Source organism: Lissotriton helveticus, chromosome 5_1, assembly GCF_964261635.1.
Source record: "Lissotriton helveticus chromosome 5_1, aLisHel1.1, whole genome shotgun sequence".
NCBI lineage: Eukaryota > Metazoa > Chordata > Amphibia > Caudata > Salamandridae > Lissotriton > Lissotriton helveticus.
Genome location: NC_136065.1, coordinates 1,298,785,539 through 1,298,809,515, shown reverse-complemented (window position 1 = coordinate 1,298,809,515; position 23,977 = coordinate 1,298,785,539). Strand labels below are relative to the sequence as shown.

Below are 23,977 nucleotides of genomic sequence, written 5' to 3'. Positions count from 1 at the left end.
CTATCCATTCACTGCACCCTACCCAGGGGGGTACCTGGAGCCTTCCATAGGGGTGGCTGAGGTGCACAGACAGGGGAGGGTTAAGCCTAGCCAGTGGGGACACTGGCCAGGCTGACATGGCAGTCACTGACTGCACACAGGCCCTGCGCTGGCGGGCCTGAGTCACCTTTTAAAAGCTACTCATGTGGGTGGCGCAATCTGCGCTGCAGGCCCACTAGTAGCATTTGTCATCACCAGCCCTGGCACACACAGTGCCCTCTACTAGGGACTTCGTGGTGATACAAATATGCCAATTAGGTATACTCAATCAATATGACAATTTACAGAGGGAGCACTTACCCTCTGACACTGATCAGCAGTGGCAGAGGGTCCAAAGCATCTAAACCAGCAAAAACGAAATCCAGCACAGCATCAAAAAATACATGAGTCAGAGGCAAAAAGATGGGGGAAAACCATGCCAAGGATGTCAGGTCTAACACGTGTCCCCTCCAGCTGAAAGTGGGGAGAACTACCCAACCTCTTGGGAGTCCTCATCACTAAGGCGGAAGAATCTGGACAGACCGTCAGCGTTGGCGTGTTCTGTACCAGGGCGGTGCTCCACCGTAAAGTCCATCCCCTGTAGGGAAATGGACCACCTCAACAATTTTGGATTCTCACCCCTCATCTGCATTAACCATCTGAGGGGCCTGTGGTCGGTCTGAACGCGGAAGTGAGTCCCAAACAGGTAGGGCCTCAGCTTCTTCAGAGCCCAGACCACAGCGAAAGCTTCTCTTTCAATGGCACTCCATTTTTGTTCCCTGGGGATTAGCCTCCGGCTAATGAAAGCCACAGGTTGGTCTCCTCCCTCATCATTGATCTGTGAGAGCACTGCTCCCACGCCTTGCTCTGAAGCGTCAGTTTGCACGATGAACTCACTTGAAAAGTCAGGTGCCTTAAGCACCGGTGCTGTGCACATGGCAGTTTTGAGGGTGTCAAAAGCAGTTTGACAGGCCTCAGTCCAATTCACTTTCCTGGGCTGATTCCTAGATGTCAGCTCTGTCAAAGGGGCCACAATGGTGCCATAGCCTTTGACAAACCGTCTGTAATACCCGGTGAGACCTAGAAAGGCTCTCACCTCCGTCTGGGTCTTGGGGGGTTCCCAAGCCAGAATGGTGTCAATCTTCGCCTGTAGGGGCGCCACCTTGCCGCTCCCCACCTGGTGTCCCAAGTACACCACAGATCCCTGCCCTATCTGGCATTTACTGGCCTTGATAGTGAGGCCTGCCTTCTGCAGAGCCTTCAACACTTCAGTGAGGTGTTGCAGGTGTTCCTCCCAAGTGGAGCTGAACACCGCAATGTCATCCAGGTAGGCCGCGCTGAATTGCTCCAGCCCTGCCAGTACCTGGTTGACCAATCTCTGAAATGTGGTGGGGGCATTTTTCAACCCAAAGGGCATGACACGAAACTGGAAGTGTCCTTCGGGCGTTGAAAATGCTGACCTCTCCTTTGCCCCGTCAGTTAAGGCAATCTGCCAGTACCCTGAAGTCAAATCAAAAGTACTCAGGTATTGGGCAGCTCCCAACCGATCCACCAGCTCATCAGCTCTGGGGATGGGGTGCGCGTCAGTCTTCGTGACCGCATTGAGCCCACGGTAGTCCACGCAGAACCGAAGTTCTGGGGGGCCACCGGGGGTAGCAGCTTTCTTAGGCACTAAGACCACTGGGCTAGCCCAGGGGCTGCTGGAGGGCTCAATAACCCCAAGCGCCAACATCTTGGAAACTTCTTCCTTGATGCTAGCTCTGACCTTGTCAGCCACCCTGTAAAACTTCTGTTTCACAGGCATGCTGTCTCCAGTGTCCACGTCGTGGACGCACCATTTGGTGACACCTGGGGTCAGGGAGAACAGTGGGGCGAACTGACCCAAGACTTGGCGACAGTCCTCCTGCTGTTCTGGGGTCAGGGTGGGGGAGAGGACCACACCATCCACTGACCCATCTTGCTCCTTGACTGCCAGGAGGTCAGGGAGAGGATCACTATCCTCCTCCCCTCCAACATCTGTAGCCATGAGCATAGTCACTTCAGTTCTTTCAAAGTGGGGTTTGAGGCGGTTCACATGGAGCACTCTCAGGGGCTGCCTGGGAGTCTTCAGGTTAACCAAATAGGTAACCTCGCTCTTGCGCTCCACCACCTCATATGGGCCAGACCACTTGTCACGGAGCGCACAAGGCTCCACTGGCGCCATCACCCACACCTTCTGACCAGGTTGGAACTCAACCAGAGAAGTGTTCTGGTCATACCACCTCTTCATTTCCTCCTGGCTAGCCTCCAGGTTCTCTTGAGCGAGCTTCCTGAAGCGCTTGGTCTGGTTGCGAATGGCCAGCACATAGCTGAACACATCCTGAGGGGTTTTCCCACGGGATTTCTCCCACCCCTCCTTCACCAGAGCCAGAGGCCCTCTGACAGGGTGGCCATACAGCAACTCAAAGGCACTGAACCCTAATGATTTCTGAGGCACCTCCCTGTAGGCAAACAACAGGCATGGCAACAAGACATCCCATTTCCGCCTCATGGGCTCTTCCAGGCCCATAATCATGCCCTTCAATGTGCGGTTGAATCTCTCAACCAAACCATTTCCTTGAGGGTGGTAAGGAGTGGTGAATTTGTAAGTCACCCCACACTCACTCCACAGGGACTTCATATATTTAGAAATGAAGTTTGTCCCGCGGTCCGAAACGACCTCCTTCGGAAATCCCACCCGGGAAAAGATCCCCATCAGGGCACGGCCCACCACTGGGGCGGTGACTGTCCTGAGCGGAAGGGCTTCCGGGTACCGAGTGGCATGGTCCACCAAGACCAGGATAAACCTGTTGCCTAGGGCTGTCTTGGGATCCAGGGGCCCCACGATGTCAATGCCCACCCGCTCAAAAGGGGTGCTCACCACGGGAAAGGGTTGGAGGGGTGCCACGCGCTTCCCTCCACTCTTGCCACTGGCCTGACAAGTCTGACAAGACTTACAAAAGGCAGAGACGTGCGTCTTCATCTGGGGCCAGTAGAAATGGGTGACAAGCCTGTGATAGGTCTTGTCTTGCCCCAGATGTCCTGCGAGAGGCACGTCATGAGCCAGACCCAGTAGGAAGCTCCTGAAGCGCTCCGGTACCACCAGCACACGGGCTGCGCCGGGCTCAGCGAACTTAGGCTCACTATAAAGTAAGTCATCCTCCCAATAGATCAAATGCTCCTTGGACCCCAGGCCTGCGGCCTGGTCAGCAGCCTGCTGCCGCACACCAATGAGAGAAGGGCACTCCTTCTGAGCCTGGCAGAATTCCTCCCTGGAGGGACCACCCTCTTGCTGCCACTGGGACAGCTCAGGCAATTCCCCTAGTTCGGCCACTTGCTCCCCTGTAGGTTCCAGGGCATCCCCTTCCGGGTCTGCCTCCTCCTGGACCGTGGGAACAGTGGGGGCCGGTTTCCCGCGCCCTCTACCCCTTCCTCTCTTGGCAGGTCCCTGGGCCATTGTTCCAGGCTCCAGCTCTGTTAGACCGCCCTCTCTTACTGTCATTGCACGGGTGGACACACAGATCCACGCAGGCAAACCCAACATCTCCAAGTGAGTCCGGTGCTCCACCTCTTTCCATGGGGAGCTCTCCAGGTCATTACCTAATAGACAATCTACAGGCAAGGCATCACTTACTACAATCTTCAAAATACCGGAGACTCCTCCCCATTCAAATGGAACTTTCGCCAGCCTGCAGTAGCGCACTGAACTGTCAGCTGCCACCACAGGCCGGAGTACCTGGGGAACAATTTGCTCTTCAGACACCCACTGACACCTAACAGATGTCACGCTGGCCCCTGTGTCTCTCAGAGCCTCCACCACCTGTCCATTGATGGTCACCTTCTGCCCGTATTTCTTAGTGTTTTGGGGCAGCAAGGTTTCCTGGGCCATCTCTCGGTCTCCTAAAGAGACAAGGGTCATCACTGCTAACCCTTCCTCCCCACTAGAGATCAAATCCCCTCCCAAAGCTACACTGGCCAATGCCGGTGCTGGAGCACCAGAGGGTGCTGGAGGTTTCTTTGGACATTTGGGGGCAATGTGCCCCACCGCCCCACATGTAAAGCAGGTAGGCGGGGGCCTGTTGTCCTGCTTGCCCTTACGGGGCCAGGACTTCTTAGACTTGGGGGGTTGAGACACCTTCTCCTGGGAACCAGTTTGGGGCCCTTTAGAAGACTCCTTTTGATTACCCGTGTCCCCCCCACTCTTCTGCTGGGGACCCTGTCCACCCTTGGCTGGGGTACTTACCACCCCCTTGTGGACCCTGGTGCTAGTCCACCGGTCCGCCTCTTTAGCAAGCTCACTGGGATCAGTTAACTTACTATCCAAAAGATGCTGGCGCAGCTCTGGGACACACAAACTACTTAAGTGCTCCCTACTAATCAAGTGACACAACCCCACATAATCAGTAACTTTGCTGCCCTTCATCCAACCTTCCAGTGCACGCGTGTACATACTCACACACTCCACCCAAGTACTTGAATCAAGCTTCTTGAAGTTCCTAAACTTCTGGCGGTACTGTTCAGCAGTGAGCCCATACCTGAGGCACAAAGCCTCCTTCATGGCGGAGTAGGACAAAGCATCCTTTGCTTCTAAGGGTGCCAAAACATCCCTCCCAGAGGCCTCAAAATGCTTCCACAATCCTGCTCCCCAATTCTTCTCAGGCACCTCATTCATCTTTAAGGCAAGTTCATACGCTCTGAACCACGCATAAATATCCTCACCCCTCTGATAATTCTGTACCAGATCCTTTGGTATGTATACCTTACCCGCCTGTACTGGTTGTGCGCTGCCACCATTAGAACTGGACCCCCTCTCTTTATATTTGAAATCCAATTCCTTCATGCTCCTCTCATGAGCCAATTGGAGCTTCTTTTCCTCCAAAGCGAGAGCATGCCTCCTCTCCTGTGCCTCTCTCTCAATTTCCAGGCGCAGTTTCTTCTCATCGGCGTCCGCTCTGAGTTTCAAAAGCTCAATCTCATGGGCCCTAGTTCTCTGATTCTCCTCCACTTCCTCTGGAGAAATATTCCTACTGGAGTGGGTGCTGCCGGCCCTAGACGCTGGCTTTGCCACTGGCAATTCACTGGGCAAAAACCCAATCTCCTGTGCGCCACCCTCTTCAATAGGAGCTTCTGGGACACCATGTTTGGCCTCCCACCAGGCCCTCAGAGCTGTCCGTAGCTCTTCCTTATTTGCGCCGCCCCTCACTGGGCATTCAAGCTGTTTGCAGACTTTTCTCAGTTGCTCCTTGTTATAGGTTAACAACTTCTGGATTTCAAATTCCACCTCCACGTCTCCATTCACGCTTGGCGCTTTCCGAGACATGATGCTTCCTACCCTTTTTCAACTAAAAAGGTTTCACCAAAAAGAAAAAGTCTTGCGCAACCTGTTCTGCTAAACTAGACTAGTGATGTACAAGAAATTACTGCCGGTCAAGTGCAATTATTAGTTCAAAATCCGCACCGCGAGCCACCAATGTTAGAACCGGGAGTCTCTGGTTGGCAAAGGTAAGTACCTTGGCCCAAGTAGGGACCCCTAGCTCCGGTCAGGGCAACGGAATAACCCTCTGAGATAACCCCTGCTCACCCTCTAGGTAGCATGGCGCGAGCAGTCTAGGCTAAACTCGGAGACAATGTGGATAACATTTGCACTTAACACAACAATAATCCCCAATCCACCACAAACTGAGACCACACAGGTAAGTATATTTTTATAAAAATATATAACTTTATCTAGTTTCAGCAAGGTAAATCAAGCAGTTGCACGATAATCACTTCATTATTAAAATGAGGCACTTAATCTTAATGGTGGTACGTAGTTTCAGGAAGTTGTCACATAAAAACAAATGTCTCAAGTCTCTTCAAATCAGTATTAAACCTAATGCCACCGATTTATAATGGCTACGCTCTAAAAATGAGCAGTCCAAACAATGCCAACGTTTAGAAGATATGCCAAAGTTATTGGGTTGACAATGCTCTCCAAATGAGCAAAGAAACAATGCCAGCGTTATTAAATTATGCCCCAATGGTCCCCTGGCTTCAGGGACCACAAGCGCTCCTAGCGCGTCTCACCCGGTATCCTGAGGGAGGGGGGACTTCTTTCCCCGTGCTCGCGGTGACGCGGGTCCCCCAGGGGCACCTCGCGGGGGAAGGCTCAGTGTGGCTCCCGCCCGGCCGGTCTCCGGACGCTCTCCGCCCGCTCTGGATCCTTCAAAGAGCAGCGGGGAGCAGAGACGGCAGGCCAGGGGCTGGAGCACATGCGGAGATCCCTCGGCGAGGTCAGGTCACTTCTTCCCGGGCCCGGCGGTGATCGCGCTCATTCCTCGGCTTCTTCAGCTGCCTCAGCGACGGCAGCCAATCCCCTCGCGGCTCCTCAGGCGAGCCTCCACAGCACCCGGGAGTCAGCCAATGGCAGTGCGGCTCCCGGGACAGGCAACGATGACGCTCCGCTCCCTAGGCCAATCACGGCCCAGCACTGCTGATGACGCTGCGCCGCACGGGCCAATCCCGTCGCGGCGTTAGTGAGGGGGCTCGGCTCCCTCCACCAATGGGAGCACGGCGGCTTCGTTCTTCGCCGGTTCAGCGCCGATCAGGATGGCGCTTCCCTCGGAGGTTCTCTGGCCCCGAGCAGCGGCGGTGATACGGCCAGCAATTGTTTTTCAGCGCCCCTTGCGCTGCAGGGGCTCACAGGTCTCCGGTCTGCCCCACACACGTGTCGATGAGCACGTCGACTTTGGCCCTGCAGCAGGCTGGGTCAGCGCGGCGCTCTCAAGCAGTAGAGAGCAGCCAATGCGCTAAACAGGCAAACCACACGGTTGCACGATCTCCTCGCCACACAGCAGCTTCAGGGGGGGGGGCACAGCAGATTCTTGTAGCCCTGGGCAACCTTTATGTTCCTGGGTTGCAGACAGGGAGCCAGCTCTTCTCAGGCCCTTGGAGATTCAAGCTGTAGGCACAGCACACAGCAAAGTCTCAGCCGTTTCAAGCAGGCAGGGACACAGCCCACAGCAAAGTCCCTTTCTCCGCCTCAGCTTCCAGTGATACAGCAGAACAGGTCAGCCCTTAGAGCATACAGCAAGGCAATCTTCCTTTAGTTCTCTCGCCGTCCTCCTTCCAGCAGAGGGTCCGTCTTGATTGTAGAGTTTCAGAATCTAATCTTCTGTAGTAAGGGGTCCTTCCCTTATACCCCTGAACGCCTTTGAAGTCCTTTGTGCAAGGGGATCCTTGGCTCGGGAATGTTTCTGGTGTTCTTCTTCCTGACAGCTTCAGGGCCAGAGGTGACAGTGGATCGGCAGGGGAGTTAGCCAGCACGGTGGTCAGGCAGGCACAGCCCAGCACTATCAGGCTCTTCTCTCTCCCCTTCCCCGGGCAACAGATGTCGCCTTTCACCCCTGGGCTGACTCCAACCCCCCTCCGGGGCCCTGCAGCTCCTGTCACGCAGGCATTCCACACACAGGCCCAGGCACACAGAAAGGTTTATACAAAAGAACAGCCACTTCTAAAAATGCTATTCTCAACCCCAGGATCCAAAAACAACCTTCACCAAAAGATGTGTCATTTAATTCTGAGTTCAGGGATATCTTTCATGGATGTTCCATCTTGTTCCTATAGGGAGATAGGCTGGGATCCAATGGGACCAGCCTCCCCAGGCTACCCTAGGGAGCCCTACAGCCCTACAGCAGTGAGCACACAAAGTGGCTGCTGCTCTCTACCAGAGCATGTTACGTGCACTAGTACACGCTCTACCCTATCCATTCACTGCACCCTACCCAGGGGGGTACCTGGAGCCTTCCATAGGGGTGGCTGAGGTGCACAGACAGGGGAGGGTTAAGCCTAGCCAGTGGGGACACTGGCCAGGCTGACATGGCAGTCACTGACTGCACACAGGCCCTGCGCTGGCGGGCCTGAGTCACCTTTTAAAAGCTACTCATGTGGGTGGCGCAATCTGCGCTGCAGGCCCACTAGTAGCATTTGTCATCACCAGCCCTGGCACACACAGTGCCCTCTACTAGGGACTTCGTGGTGATACAAATATGCCAATTAGGTATACTCAATCAATATGACAATTTACAGAGGGAGCACTTACCCTCTGACACTGATCAGCAGTGGCAGAGGGTCCAAAGCATCTAAACCAGCAAAAACGAAATCCAGCACAGCATCAAAAAATACATGAGTCAGAGGCAAAAAGATGGGGGAAAACCATGCCAAGGATGTCAGGTCTAACAGTTTGTATATTGTTTTGCAAACTGTATTTTTCCTAAATAATGTTATAACTGTATGGAGGATGGTTGCCAGTTTTATATGCACTTGAATAGGCCTTTGTTGATTAAGTTGTAAAGCCTATGGTAGCGAGTAAAGGCGTTATGGGGCATTGGGAAAGGTCATGCCAGGATGCACAGATTTGCTCTGTTTATTATAAAATGTTATAAAAAGACCAGTAGGCCTGACCTATTTATTGTGAAAAGCATGTGTTCAAGGGATTAGGCCTTTAAGAATGGATTGATATTATTCTGTGGTAAAAGCCTATAGGCAAGTATTTTGTTACACAGAATTTAACAGTTACCTTAGTAGGCAAGGGTTTTTTTGTGCTGGCGATCCACTGGAACAAACAGCGGAATAGAAGATATTCACTACACCAATCCTTGTTATGCTCTATTAAGAGAGATAGTATTTTGCTTTACTGCCTGTAATTTTGTTTGCATTTGTATTTTTATGATGGTATGCCAGATAGTTGCCTTGTGGAAAGCTTATTCTCAGTACAGTAATCTTGAGTTGGTTTTGGTGACAAGCCAACGATAAAGGCTATAACCCTAATTATTTATTATGAAAATAATGTCAGCGGGACTGGTATATTGATTGTGAAAAGCATAAGCTTGAGGGGTGGAGCTCTGGGGTCACAGGGGTATGACTAAAATGGTATCAGTTAAAAATCTATTTTTACGACAGCTGACGGGTTCACCAACGAGCAACCCTCTGCCTCCTCCAGGGCTAGATATGGGGCTCAGACACATCTCAGATGGTGCTAGACTGCGACCAATCATTTATTGGAGACGTAGTTAAGCTATCCCTGAGCTCCACTGCTATCGTGAAGGGTTAAAGAAGTCTTAGAGATCCCTTCGTCTGAAAGCATGCCATGGACCAAGCACGTAAGAGAGACAGTGGGTAAGATGAGGTGGGGGAACCTGTGGAATGATCTGCAGGTAGCTGCTACTACTAACAAATTATTTCTCACCTCCTGTGATTCTGGGCAAATCACTTAATCTCCCAGTGCCTAAAAAATGAAAGTGTGTCCTCATGTAATGTAACTGGAAAATATGTAAAGCGCTCTGATACCTGATTCGGTTTGGGTCTAGTTCGCGCTATATGAAACTCTGTAAAAAAAAAAAATAATAATTCTAATGAGAAATTATGGGCAGAACAAACGGATACAATTGCAGGCTCATTCTTGACTGGGCACACTGACTGATTATTTTCTTTTGATGAAGAACAAATTCAAGCTAGAACAGTTTCTTGATGAGATTGAACCTCCAACAGCCAGGAAGTTTTATCTCCAATTTCGTTATGGTGCACTTCCATTTGCCTCCTTTACTGCTAAATGGGATGAAACTCATGAGCCAACCAGTACTGCATGCCCATCTTGTGGGTATATAAGGAAACAGAAGAGCATGTTTTGTTCCTCTGTCAAGCCTACCTGAATGGAAGGATAAAATGGTTAGTTCCTCTCTGTTAGAACTTAGAAGTTAGAACATTTTCAGTGGCCTTTCGTATTTTAAAATGAGATGCAAGGCACAGTTTGGTTTTTGCTCTATCACGTTATTTGCTAACTGTGTGGAGGATTAGGCTAAAGTTGAGTCTGCAACCAATCCGCTGACACTCCAAAGGCTCTCTGAGGCCAGAGGGCACTGAACATATGGTTATGAGTTACATTGCATAAGAATTCTGGCATAATTCAAGATTGAATTTATACATCTACGTACCTTACTGAAGGCACATCACCCCCAACATTTTTACTGACGGCATATTTTTAACTGCGTTTTTTTTGTAAATTCATTTTATTTGCTTGTTGTGTTCTGATTTTAAATCAACCAGCTTAGATTGTATCGTATTAGGTTTTGCAATTGCATCTGTACTTTTATGGTTCAATGAACCAAAATAAAGTTATTTGCTTGCTTGCATAAGCTTAAGTGAATAGGCATTTAAGGGTTGGTTGTTATTATTCTGAATTAAAATTGTTTTTTTTGTTACGAGGAATCTCACAGATTACCTTGGCAGGTAAGAGTTTTAGTGTTGGTTACACCCTCTGACAAACTGTGGTTATAGAAGATTTGCACTATGAGAATCCATGTTAAGCCCTGTTGGGGAGAATTGGAATTTTGCTCTGCAATAGTGATTTTTTTATGCATTTGAAATTTTCTGGCTGTATGCCTGATGGTTGCTCAGTGGGGTAGGCCTAAGTTAGTTATGGTGGTCACCCAATGATAACAGATATATACTTGATTGGTGTGCAGGGAAGAGGTTATGCCAGATCCATAAGTCTGGCCTGTTTATTATGGAATCTTATTTCAAAGGCAGTAGGCCTGGCTTAATAATTTAGTAGGAAAGGGTTTTTGTCAGGCTACAACAAGGTTGCGCTTACCTGACAACCCACACTGCCTGCTTCGCAGGGATGCTGGGGACCCAACTCTGTCCACCCTATGTTTCTGCCTGTGAATATTAATTCCCACAATGGAGATGGGGTAGAGCCTGGGAGGAGGGCCTGTTTGGACGTCATCTTCAGTACCCTTGGATAGTCGTCGAGTCTTGAAATCAAGGAGAGGATAGTGAGTTGGTCTGCAAAATTTAGGTGTGCCCACCCTTCCTGAGATGACCCGTAGTGTAGCTAGTCTCCCGCATACCTGCAATCAACTGTCAGTCGTGACATCTGTAGCGTAATTCTGATGACTGATGTCTTTGTAGGGTTTCCTACTGCCTGTTCAAATTTGTCCCTGGATGGGACTTTAACTGCGTAGCATGTGCATACACGTCTAAGAATGGAAACAGAAAACATGTATTTAGTACCTAAGGTTATTATTAGACATAACCTCTCACACGCAAGGCAAAATAGTATAATTTGACCCTTTTATATTGTCGCTGTTCACGTACTATGTAGTTGTAGTATTCACTCATGTATTCCAGTGGTTCCCTGGAGCTCAATCTACTCAATTCAATTCAATTCAATGTATTACTTTATTCGGTTAATCATCAATAACCATAAAAGTACACAACATAAAAATTCATTACAAAGAAGTATCATACATAATACATCATAAAAAGGCAATTTTATACTTAAAAGGCTCTTAAAATTCATCCATACAAATTGATTTTCGTAGTATAAAAACTTTTTTTTAAAATTCAGAAATAGATGCAACAGTTAATACTGTGTCCAATCTCTGCAATTCTAAAAATGCTGGGCGTCATCGATTTAAGTTCATTTCCTTTAAAATTGGGATAATCAATTTCCTGCGTGGCAATATATAGAATTTACAGAAAAATAAAATATGAATGTCCGACTGGGCTGAAGAGTCATCACATGGGCACTCAACTAAATCATGGGACCAGGTGTTCATAACAGGGAAACTCAAAAGTCTAAAAAGAATATTTAGCCTGAAACGTGTCAGGACAAACCTCTCATAGTTGGACATATACAAGGTTAAATATGGCTGTAGTTTGTACTGAGTTAATATCAATTCCATACATTGTTTTTTCAATATCTTCCTCGTGATATTAGCCATTGTGAGAGGATCATCATAATAATTTCGGCAGTCAGTTTCAGCAAGGAAACGTTTCACATAGACTAGCCATTTGATCCTGCTCACGTGTTCTAAGTTTAGAACGTCCGTCTGAATCGCGCGATTCAATACACACTCATTGGTTGTCCAGACCCTATGCCAAAGAAGTATAGACTGGATTTTGATTGTGTCTTCAATGTGTGGCTGGCCAAGTTCCGTGCGGCAAATATAAGTCGAGACACTCTCAGGTACAGCTAGGATGTGCCTCAGAAACGTATTTTCCACTATTTGGATGGAATTTGTATTGGCATATCCCCAGAGTCCTGAGCCATAAAGAGCAACTGATATACAGGTCGCATTAAAAATCGTTAAAATTTCCCTGATCGTTTTTTTACCCATTTTTTTAATACAGTTTTTTAAGGCCATTATTGATTTCGAAAACAAAAGGCTTCTTAATTTTACAGCACTTGCCCATGTGCCAGACTCGTGGAACAGGATACCTAAGTAAGGGAAGGTAGTGGTGGAATCCAGGGGACTATCATTTATATACATGGTTTTTATCCGTCTACTACTACCTGTGCCGCAGTTCATGGAGAACGTTTTTGTACAGTTAATTTTTAGATCCAGATTTAGCATAAAGTTATTAAAAGATGTTATCAAGCCCTGTAGGGCAAGGGGTGTCCGTGCCATTATGACCGCATCGTCTGCGTACAAGAGTGCAGGGATTGATCTTTTACCTACCATGGGCATATCCCTGCACTCTTGTAGCAGGATTCTTTCGAGGCCATTAATGTAGACTAGGAATAACAAGCATTGGAAATGCAATAGGGCTCGCATTAGAAAAGTTTGAGCTATTGGTCTTATAAATGAATTTTTTTTTATGTGTTATTTTTTAAAATAGCTAAATTAATAACTTTGTCATTTACAATGCCAATAGTTATAACTTTCGCAAATGTGACACTTATAGCATTTGTAATGCAACATGTTTTGTATTTACGTGACTTAGATGTATTGATATTACAAATAACAATGGCTTTTAATTTTTTTAAATAATTAATACTTAAATAATTCATTTAATTTGTAATGGCAATAGCTTAAACTTTTGTAAATAACTTTTGTGAAGATTATGTTCAGTGTTTTTTATTGTGACGAAAATCCAAGAACAGAAGTGAAATATTAACATCTTTTTGTGATTTGTAATAAAGCGTGAAAGCTTGAAAACAGCTTGAAAAATTGAAAGAACATATTTGAACCAGTGATGCTGTGGTTGCGCTGAGTGATGCTGTGGTGGTGCTGAGTGATGCTGTGGTTGCGCTGAGTGATGCTGTGGTTGCGCTGAGTGGTGTGTGCATCGGTGGAGCTTAGTGGGTGCATTGGTGGAGCTGTGTGGTGGGTGCATTGGTGGAGCTTAGTTGGAGCATCGGTGGAGCTGTGTGGTGGGTGCATCAGTGGAGCTGTGTGGTGGGTGCCTCGGCGGAGCTGTGTGGTGGGTGCCTCGGCGGAGCTGTGTGGTGGGTGCTTCGGTGGAGCTGTGTGGTGGGTGCATCTGTGGAGCTTTGTGGTGGGTGCATCTGTGGAGCCGTGTGGTGGGTGCATCTGTGGAGCTGTGTGGTGGGTGCCTCGGTGGAGCTGTGTGGTGGGTGCATCAGTGGAGCTGCGTGGTGGGTGCATCGGTGGAGCTGTATGGTGGGTGCCTCGGTGGAGCTGTATGGTGGGTGCATCGGTGGAGCTGTGTCGGTGGAGCTGCATGGTGGGTGCATCGGTGGAGCTGGGTGGTGGGTGCATCGGTGGAGCTGTGTCGGTGGAGCTGTGTGGTGGCTGCATCGGTGGAGCTGTGTGGTGGGTGCATTGGTGGAGCTGTGTGTTGGGTGCATCTGTGGAGCTGTGTGGTGGGTGCCGCGGTGGAACTGTGTGGTGGGTGCCTCGGTGGAGCTGTGTGGTGGGTGCATCGTTGGAGCTGTGTTGTGGGTGCCTTGGTGGAGCTGTATGGTGGGTGCATCGGTGGAGCTGTGTGGTGGGTGCATCGGTGGAGCTGTGTCAGTGGAGCTGTGTGGTGGGTGCATCGGTAGAGCTGTGTGGTGGGTGCATCGGTGGAGCTGTGTGGTGGGTGCATCGGTGGAGCTGTGTGGTGGGTGCCTCGGTGAAGCTGTGTGGTGGGTGCATCGGTGGAGCTGTGTGGTGGGTGCATCGGTGGAGCTGTGTAGGTGGAGCTGTGTGGTGGGTGCATCGGTGGAGCTGTGTGGTGGGTGCATTGGTGGAGCTGTGTGGTGGGTGCCTCGGTGGAGCTCTGTGGTGGGTGCATCGGTGAAGCTGTGTGGTGGGTGCATCGGAGAAGCTGTGTGGTGGGTGCATGGGTGGAGCTTAGTGGGTGCATTGGTGGAGCTGTGTGGTGGGTGCATTGGTGAAGCTTAGTTGGAGCATCGGTGGAGCTGTGTGGCGGGTGCATCGGTGGAGCTGTGTTGTGGGTGCATCAGTGGAGCTGTGTGGTGGGTGCATCAGTGGAGCTGTGTCGGTGGAGCTGTGTGGTGGGTGCATCGGTTTAGCTGTGTGGTGGGTGCCTCGGTGGAGCTCTGTGGTGGGTGCATCGGTGAAGCTGTGTGGTGGGTGCATCAGTGGAGCTTAGTGGGTGCATTGGTGGAGATGTGTGGTGGGTGCATTGGTGGAGCTTAGTTGGAGCATCGGTGGAGCTGTGTGGTGGGTGCATCGGTGGAGCTGTGTGGTGGGTGCATCAGTGGAGTTGTGTGGTGGGTGCATCAGTGGAGCTGTGTCGGTGGAGCTGTGTGATGGGTGCATCGGTGGAGCTGGGTGGTGGGTGCATCGGTGGAGCTGTGTCGGTGTAGGTGTGTGGAGGGTGCATCGGTGGAGCTGGGTGGTGGGTGCATCAGTGGAGCTGTGTGGTGGGTGCATCGGTGGAGCTGTGTGGTGGGTGCATCGGTGGAGCTTAGTGGGTGCATTGGTGGAGCTGTGTGGTGGGTGCATCGGTGGAGCTTAGTTGGTGCATCGGTGGAGCTGTGTGGTGGGTGCCTCGGTGGAGCTGTGTGGTGGGTGCATTGGTGGAGCTTAGTTGGAGCATCGGTGGAGCTGTGTGGTGGGTGCATCGGTGGAGCTGGGTGGTGGGTGCATCGGTGGAGCTGTGTCGGTGGAGCTGTGTGGTGGCTGCATCGGTGGAGCTGTGTGGTGGGTGCATTGGTGGAGCTGTGTGGTGGGTGCATCTGTGGAGCTGTGTGGTGGGTGCCTCTGTGGAACTGTGTGGTGGGTGCCTCGGTGGAGCTGTGTGGTGGGTGCATCGTTGGAGCTGTGTTGTGGGTGCCTTGGTGGAGCTGTATGGTGTGTGCATCGGTGGAGCTGTGTGGTGGGTGCATCAGTGGAGCTGTGTGGTGGGTGCATCGGTGGAGCTGTGTCGGTGGTGCTGTGTGGTGGGTGCATCGGTGGAGCTGTGTCGGTGGAGCTGTGTGGTGGGTGCATTGGTGGAGCTGTGTGGTGGGTGCATCAGTGGAGCTGTGTGGTGGGTGTCTCGGTGGAGCTGTGTGGTGGGTGCATCGGTGGAGCTGTGTGGTGGGTGCATCGGTGGAGCTGTGTAGGTGGAGCTGTATGGTGGGTGCATTGGTGAAGCTGTGTGGTGGGTGCCTCGGTGGAGCTCTGTGGTGGGTTCATCGGTGAAGCTCTGTGGTGGGTGCATCAGTGAAGCTGTGTGGTGGGTGCATGGGTGGAGCTTAGTGGGTGCATTGGTGGAGCTGTGTGGTGGGTGCATTGGTGGAGCTTAGTTGGAGCATCGGTGGAGCTGTGTGGCGGGTGCATCGGTGGAGCTGTGTGGTGGGTGCATCAGTGGAGCTGTGTGGTGGGTGCATCAGTGGAGCTGTCAGTGGAGCTGTGTGGTGGGTGCATCGGTTTAGCTGTGTGGTGGGTGCCTCGGTGGAGCTCTGTGGTGGGTGCATCGGTGAAGCTGTGTGGTGGGTGCATCAGTAGAGCTTAGTGGGTGCATTGGTGGAGCTGTGTGGTGGGTGCATTGGTGGAGCTTAGTTGGAGCATCGGTGGAGCTGTGTGGTGGGTGCATCGGTGGAGCTGTGTGGTGGGTGCATCAGTGGAGCTGTGTGGTGGGTGCATCAGTGGAGCTGTGTCGGTGGAGCTGTGTGGTGGGTGCATCGGTGGAGCTGGGTGGTGGGTGCATCGGTGGAGCTGTGTCGGTGTAGGTGTGTGGGGGGTGCATCGGTGGAGCTGGGTGGTGGGTGCATCAGTGGAGCTGTGTGGTGGGTGCATCGGTGGAGCTGTGTGGTGGGTGCATCAGTGGAGCTTAGTGGGTGCATTGGTGGAGCTGTGTGGTGGGTGCATCGGTGGAGCTTAGTTGGTGCATCGGTGGAGCTGTGTGGTGGGTGCATCGGTAGAGCTGTGTGGTGGGTGCATCGGTTGAGCTGTGTGGTGGGTGCCTCGGCGGAGCTGTGTGGTGGGTGCCTTGGTGGAGCTGTGTGGTGGGTGCCTTGGTGGAGCTGTGTGGTGGGTGCCTTGGTGGAGCTGTGTGGTGGGTGCATTGGTGGAGCTGTGTCAGTGGAGCTGTGTGGTGGGTGCATTGGTGGAGCTGGGTGGTGGGTGCATCGGTGGAGCTGTGTCGGTGGAGCTGTGTGGTGGCTGCATCGGTGGAGCTGTGTGGTGGGTGCATCGGTGGAGCTGTGTGGTGGGTGCATCGGTGGAGCTGTGTGGTGGGTGCCTCGGTGGAGCTGTGTGGTGGGTGCATCGGTGGAGCTGTGTGGTGGGTGCATCGGTGGAGCTGTGTAGGTGGAGCTGTGTGGTGGGTGCATTGGTGGAGCTGTGTGGTGGGTGCATTGGTGGAGCTGTGTGGTGGGTGCCTCGGTGGAGCTGTGTGGTGGGTGCCTCGGTTAAGCTGTGGGATGGGTGCATGGGTGGAGCTTAGTGGGTGCATTGGTGGAGCTGTGTGGTGGGTGCATTGGTGGAGCTTAGTTGGAGCATCGGTGGAGCTGTGTGGTGGGTTCATCGGTGGAGCTGTGTGGTGGGGGCATCAGTGGAGCTGTGTGGTGGGTGCCTCATGGAGCTCTGTGGTGGGTGCATTGGTGAAGCTGTGTGGTGGGTGCATCAGTGGCGCTTAGTGGGTGCATTGGTGGAGCTGTGTGGTGGGTGCATTGGTGGAGCTTAGTTGGAGCATCAGTGGAGCTGTGTGGTGGGTGCATCAGTGGAGCTGTGTGGTGGGTGCATCTGTGGAGCTGTGTGGTGGGTGCATCGGTGGAGCTGTGTCGGTGGAGCTGTGTGGTGGTTGCATCAGTGGAGCTGGGTGGTGGGTGCATCGGTGGAGCTGTGTGGTGGGTGCATCGGTGGAGCTGAGTGGTGGGTGCCTCGGTGGAGCTGTGTGGTGGGTGCCTCGGTGGAGCTGTGTGGTGGGTACATCGGTAACATCCCACACTCACTGTTACAAGATAAAAGTATGCAACTTGCCACCATGCTTGAAATGCACGCAGAAAGAAAGCTTACTAGTTAGAAAGTATTAGGCAAAGTAGGACGCTGAGTGAAAATACGCCTGCAAATGCTCACAGCCATGTAAAGTTACAGAAAGCCCCCTGAAATGATAAAAGTGTGTTATATTCAAATAAAAGTACGGTAACACTAGTTAAAACGAGTCTTTGAGGCATAAAGTTTGAAACGCAAAAACAAGAAGAACTCACTTTAAAAAGCAGCAAACATGCATAGTTCCATAGAGCAACATGAAGCACAGGATGAAGACAAGCACGCCGTGAAACTGAAAGTACGGCCGACCGTGAATAATTAGGGGATGAGAAATGCGCTGGGAGGAGAAATGCAGAGCGCACGCTGAGAAGCTTGTGGGAGGGAGGCTGGGCTGCCTTTGATGTGGTAATGCGAGGCAGGCAGGCAGGCGGCTGGTGGCATTGTGCACGCGCTTTTTAGGGCTTGCGCTTGCGCAATGACCTAAAAAGCGCACATGCACTGCATGGAATCGCCAGTGGTTAAACTCTGGATTAGCCGCTATAGAGCTTCGCCAGCTATGCGCAAGCGCATCAGCAGGCGAGCCCTAAAAAGGGGGCCAGGACGCACCCCTGGCGTACCCCACGGCCTATCCCAAAGTATCTAGTGCATTCTCCATCCTTCCCGTAACGGACAACTGCTGTGGCACCTGAATATAGTTCCCTTAGAAAACAAATGATATTTTCTTCCACCCCGAAACTTTCTAATATTGCCCAAAGTTTGCTGTGGGAGACGCAATCGAATGCTGACGTTAGGTCAACAAATGTAAAATATATACGTTCCCCCTTTGCCCTGGTGTATTTTTGGTGCATAATAAATAGGTTTAGGCCCTGCTCTACTGTTCCAACTCCCTTCTGGAAGCCGTATTGCAGGTCACTGATTATCCCACTGTCCTCTGCCCAGCTTTGAAGTCTCCCTAAAATGACTCTCCCAAGGATCTGTATGGATGCATCTAGAAGGGAAATGGGTCGGTAGCATGCGCAATTTTGCCTATCTCCCTTCTTGAATATTGGCACAATTTCTGAAGTGAACCAAGAGGCATTTAGACCCCTCGCAAAGGCAGCATTAAAATGTTGTACTAGCATAGGCCCCCAAAGCTCAGTATTGTGTTTAAATAAATACGCTGGGATGCCATCCGGGCCTGCAGCTTTTCCGCCCTTGGTTGTTCTGAGGCTCGCCATAACTTCTTTCAGGGTTACAACCAAATTCATGTCCTTAACCTTTTCTTCCCCAGATATATCAGGTAACAATTGATATGTCCCTTGTGTAGGGCTATACAACTCGGAGAAGTGGGTTACCCATTCGTCCTCAGTGATCGCTATTTCTATACGTGCTTTTGTATCATCATAAAGAAAGGGGGCATTTACCGCTTTCCAGAAGGCAGATGGGTCTCTAGAAAGCAAAGCCTCACAGAGGGATTCCCAGGCATCCCTTTTTATTGCAACTTTCCGTTTTTTCAGTGCCTCATTATAGGTTTTCCTCAGCCCTCTAACCAATAAGAGGTCGCGAGTATTCCCGTGCAGGGCATTTTTAAGATTAGAGAGTGCCTTTGTGCATGCTGAATCAAACCATCTCCTGTTAGTTTTCCCCCGATTCTTTGATTCAACCCACAAAATATCCTTGATAGAGGATGCAATAAAATTAAAATGTTTAATTATACACAGACTGTCTGCTTGCTCATCCAGACAAAGCAAGAAACTTTCTGAACATTTACAGGTAGATTCATGAAAGAAAAATCGGCTCGCAAATGGCCAGATTCTGCGAATCTGGCCCTTTGGGAGCGCAATTTTTACATTTGGGATTCATCATCCCAAATGCAAAAATCGCTAATTGCGAAATCGCATATTTGCGAGGAATTGCATTTAAGGAATCTCTATTTGAGATTCCTTAAATGCAATTCATGAAACATTTAAAAATTGCGAATTCGCGAATTTGGGCCGCTATTTACCGCGAAGTCAAACCTCGTGGTAAATAGCGGAAACTTAGACAAATGCACTTAAGTGCATTTTTCTAAGTTGTATGTTACACACACACATGTCCCAAGGACATGTGTGTGCGTAACACCAGCATTGAAATGTCATTTCAGGGGTGCAACAAGGTGTCCATTGGACACCCCTGCACCCTTGAAATCACAAAATCAAAATGCGAATCGCTAATAGCGATTCGCACATTGATATGTCTTCCCATTCATTCCTATGGGCCTTTAGGCCCATAGGAATGAATGGGTAGTTATTCCTTATTTGCGATTAGCAATTAGCTAATCGCAAATAAGGAAGCTGTAGGAATCGCAATAAATATTGCGATTCCTACATGAATCCCGTTTTGCGAGTCTGTAATAGCGATTCCTTATTATTCGCTATTACAGACTCGCAAAACATGCCGATGATGAATCTGGCTGTTAGTCACCAATTTATAAAAAAAAAAATCTGGGGCCAGTTTACTCCATTTAAGTGAGTAGCCGTTTTGCCTTCCAAGTATCACGTCTGGGACTAGCTGCCTAATTGACTGTTCCCTATCTAAATCCCGAAATGGGTTTTCGATCTCCAGAGTTAACGGTCGGTGATCGCTCAATACAACATCAAGGGTCTTAAATTTTTTGATCTGGCGTCCATACCTAGTGGAGAATAATATAAAATCAATTGTGGTGGACGCTCCCCTACCAATAAAGGTCGGGACAAAGGGGGATCCTGTTTGACCAATTTCATTCACATACCCCAGATCACAAGAGAACAATATTTCATTTAGCAAATCCCCACATATAGTATGCTCAAAATGAGTGAGGCTGGTGTCCTGGTCCAGCGTAAGACCACAAATGCCTTGTCGCCCCGTTTACAAAGAGCACAATTAAAATCCCCCCCCCCCCAAATAACCGATACTTCTTTTATGCTTGTGTCCATTTCATGTTTTAAATCAGCACCCAACATTTTTATAGTCTGAACAATATTAATAGTTGAGATGTTATTATAGAAATGTATGACAATAACACCGGCAGCCTTATTAATACCTATCTTCACCAGCTGATAATAACTGTTATGGGATAGTAATTGTACTTTCTCATATTTGAGCTGGTTGTACAGGTACATAGACAAACCACCCTTAGCCCTGCTATGTGGTCCCCGCACTGCTGGTGTAAACATGGTTTTATATCCGGAAATATGTATGGGCTCTATTAACCATGTTTCCTGTAGACCCATGATATCATACCTATTTACAATGCTTCCCCATATAGTATTATTTATTTTGGATTTTAGTCCTGCCACGTTCCAGAAAATAAGGCGACATGTTTCCTTCTTTTCAATGGTACTAATAGAGTTCCATGACACAGTACTCACCACTGGAGTCCCAACCCTTGCCATATCGCCCATTACAACTAGACCTCTAAATGTTCCACAATTTCCTACCTTAGCTATTTCAGTTTCAGAGATGTACTTGGTCAGTTCCCCCTCTTGGGAGGTTCCTCTCTCTGGGGGGGGCAAGATCTACATAGTTTGAATCAGCCATCCCCTCACAGGGCATAAATACTTCCATATTCACCTTGTCTATCACACTATCTTGTGAAATAGGTTTTACATTGAGACTGGGGGTATCACTAGTAAGTCAATTGACCGCTTCTAGGCTTGAGAGTAGATCAAACCGGTTAAATGTTGGGATATTATAACCATTTAAACCAGGACGTACAGTACTCCCAAAATAGGTGTTTCCTGTTTGGCGTCTTTCAAAGGTCATGTGTGGTGGTCCGGGATAGAAATCGCCTAGTTCCCACGTGACTATTCCTCCATCTCCTATTTGAGTTTGCCAACTTTGGAGGTAGGGAATCACACGTTTGTCCCTAAAATTCACTATAACCAGATCTCTCTCTATATCCTTCGTCATATGTCCTAACCACCCCACCCTTCTGAGGTTTAGAATTTTCCCGTCAATGTTAGGTGGAAGCGTTCTATTTTTACTTAGCCAAAAGTCTACTTTGTTTTTTAATTCCTGATACCCTTCAATTTTCCCAATTGCAAGCTCAGGCACCCCTGACAGGACACTCACGAAGGGTGCCGCCTCTGGTGGTAAATCAATATGAGTGGTAGTTCTATTTAATCTGCCCAGGTTGGTGCCTTGTCTGTCTAAGGTTATCTGTTTATTAATCTGCCCTTCTAGTACACACGATGCGGTCTGCGTTCTAGGCACTGCGCCTGCCACCAAGCCCCTGTCCCTAGTAGTACCTAAGGGGTTTTTACCTACAGGGCGCTTCTCTGTATCTAGTCGTCCAGACTGAATATTAGGCTTGTCGATAGTAGCTTGTTGAACCACCCTTGAACCGTTACCGGTCCCCAAACCTTGTGGAGCAGTAACCAGGTCCTTTGGGTTATCCATTCCTCTTACAAAATTATCCAGCGTACTGGAATTTGCTATAACTAGCTTCTCTATCTGATCTAGTTTAGAATTAATCATCCTGGTTCTCTCCAGTAAGGGTAACATCAAGGATTTCACTAGAATTTCCATTTTACCCAGCAACCCAGTATCATCTATACCACAATTGGGGGAATGTAGGATAGAATCTGAGGTGGCCCTATACGGACTATGGGGCTGTACAGCAACATGTGGAGCCGGGATATTACTATTTTTCTTTTGAATTTTGGCCAGGCCACCCTTCTGAGGACCGCCCCCTCTTTTCCGTTTACTATGTTTAGTTTTAGCTGGTGGGATCTGGTTCTGAACTATTAGGGGGGAACTATGTGGCAAGGGGGAATTTAAAACTCTGCAATTAGAACTGCTAGAGGCCGTGCTGGTTATAGATGTGTTTAGGATACGGCAACCTGCTATATTATCTGGTGCTACCAACCTGCTATATTATCGGGGGCTACCAGCGTGGGACTAGAACTGGAGCCCTGAGCAGCTGAGGGATCTAATGGTCTTGGTGGTTCGGGGGAGACCACTGACCCAATTGGGCCTAGAGACGAGCGCTTCCCTGTTATGAGGTCTAGGGACAAGCGTTGCTCAGGAAGGGCTATTTCTTTTTCTAAAATTACAGTTGCCCGTTTAAAGAATTGGTCCAAGGTTCCCGTGGCCACCTCGCCCGTGGATGAAAGGGTTACATTTCTATCCTTCCCAGACCGTAGTGACATAGTAACTGGTTCCTAGAGGCTTTGACACAGGAATGAAAACAGAACAATGATAAAGGACTAATAGACTGGTGTGAAATCATGAAAACTCAGCACCATACCACGATTTCAGGGGGGGCCTGGCCCGGCCTCGAACGACCTTGGACGGCCTTAGACGGCCCGCCCTTTGCCCGGGCTTAGCCCGGGCGCGTTTCCGTGCGCGTTCCGCGCAGCGGGATCTGCGTTTTATTAAGTAGATCCGGTGAGCGGGTGGGCGGGCGGGCGGGCTTTGGCACAGGTGAAGACAGTGCACGGACTCCTGGGAAATGGAGTCCCGTGCTCGAGTGCTCCTGTGACCCCCGCAGTCAGTGGCGTGACGAGCGCTTCTACACCCAGTCAAGTAAGGTGCTCCTTCTATCCTCTGGAAACCACCACGGCAAGTCTAGTGGCGAAGCGGGACCCGCGCCAGCGGGTACCGCGAGCTGTTAAATAGATCAGATGGGCGGGTGGGCAGGCGGGCGGGCTTTGGCACAGGTGAGGCAGGTGAAGACAGTGCACGGACTCCTGGGAAATGGAGTCTCGTGCTCGAGTGCTCCTGTGATCCCCGCAGTCAGTGGCGTGATGAGCGCTTCTACACCCAGTCCAGTAAGGTGCTCCTTCTCTCCTCTGGAAACAACCACGGCAAGTCTAGTGGCGAAGCGGGACCCACGCCAGCGGGTACCGTGAGCTGTTAAATAGATCTGATGGGCGGGTGGGCGGCCGGGCGGGCTTTGGCACAGGTGAGGCAGGTGAAGACAGTGCACGGACTCCTGGGAAATGGAGTCCCGTGCTCGAGTGCTCCTGTGACCCCCGCAGTCAGTGGCGTGACGAGTGCTTCTACACCCAGTCCAGTAAGGTGCTCCTTCTCTCCTCTGGAAACAACCACGGCAAGTCTAGTGGCGAAGTATAATTTGACCCTATTATATTGTCGCTGTTCACGTACTATATAGTTGTAGTATTCACTCATGTATTCCAGTGGTTCCCTGGAGCTCAATCTACTCAAGATTCTTGGCTAATGTTCGAATTACATCACATACCCATAATGTTTGTGATTAATATAGAATGCAATGTCCAAAACCTTAAAACATATGGTAAGTCTATCAACAGCCTCTCACAATATGAGCTTAGTACGCGTTACACACGTTAAACAAATGTTTATGCAATCGCTATGCTGGGGTTAAAGTCTTGCGGCCAGCGCTTGGTTAATTGCGGGTTTCTAACGCGCTAGAATCGACTCCCGAAGGAGTATCTCTGCGCTGTAGACCGCTGGGGAACCCGTCCTGGCTTTCTCTGTGAGATGGTCCCTACTGGGTCTCTCCACGGTGAAACCAGGCATCCCCGGCGTATGTGGGGGGCTGTTGTGGAGATGAGGCAAGCTAATGCCCAGAGTTGCCGAGTGTGATCCCTGGTTAGAGTAGGCACCAAGGCGAGAATTATCGAGTCCGTTGACCCTGGTCCAAGACCCTGCCGCGTCGGGAATTGAACCCTGGTCCCGGGCCGTCCTCTGCTCCCGGGTCTGCCGCCTCTAACCAGTGAGCCACACTACTCCACTGGTTACGTTGG

The 23,977-nt window shown here is 50.1% G+C and overlaps 1 long non-coding RNA gene across 2 annotated transcripts in view; it reads right to left on the bottom strand.

Moving 5' to 3' along the window:
- The window catches only part of LOC144755333 (uncharacterized), a 91,363-nt gene that overhangs the window by 32,637 nt on the left and 34,749 nt on the right, over positions 1 to 23,977 (bottom strand). The window contains exons 2-3 of one of the 2 annotated variants that reach the window (XR_013594875.1): positions 10,926 to 11,054; positions 10,667 to 10,829 (exon numbers count right to left, since the gene is read on the bottom strand). This is a non-coding gene — a long non-coding RNA (uncharacterized LOC144755333). The remainder of the gene's footprint in view (positions 1 to 10,666; positions 10,830 to 10,925; positions 11,055 to 23,977) is intronic. The other variant, XR_013594874.1, reaches the window with a different exon arrangement.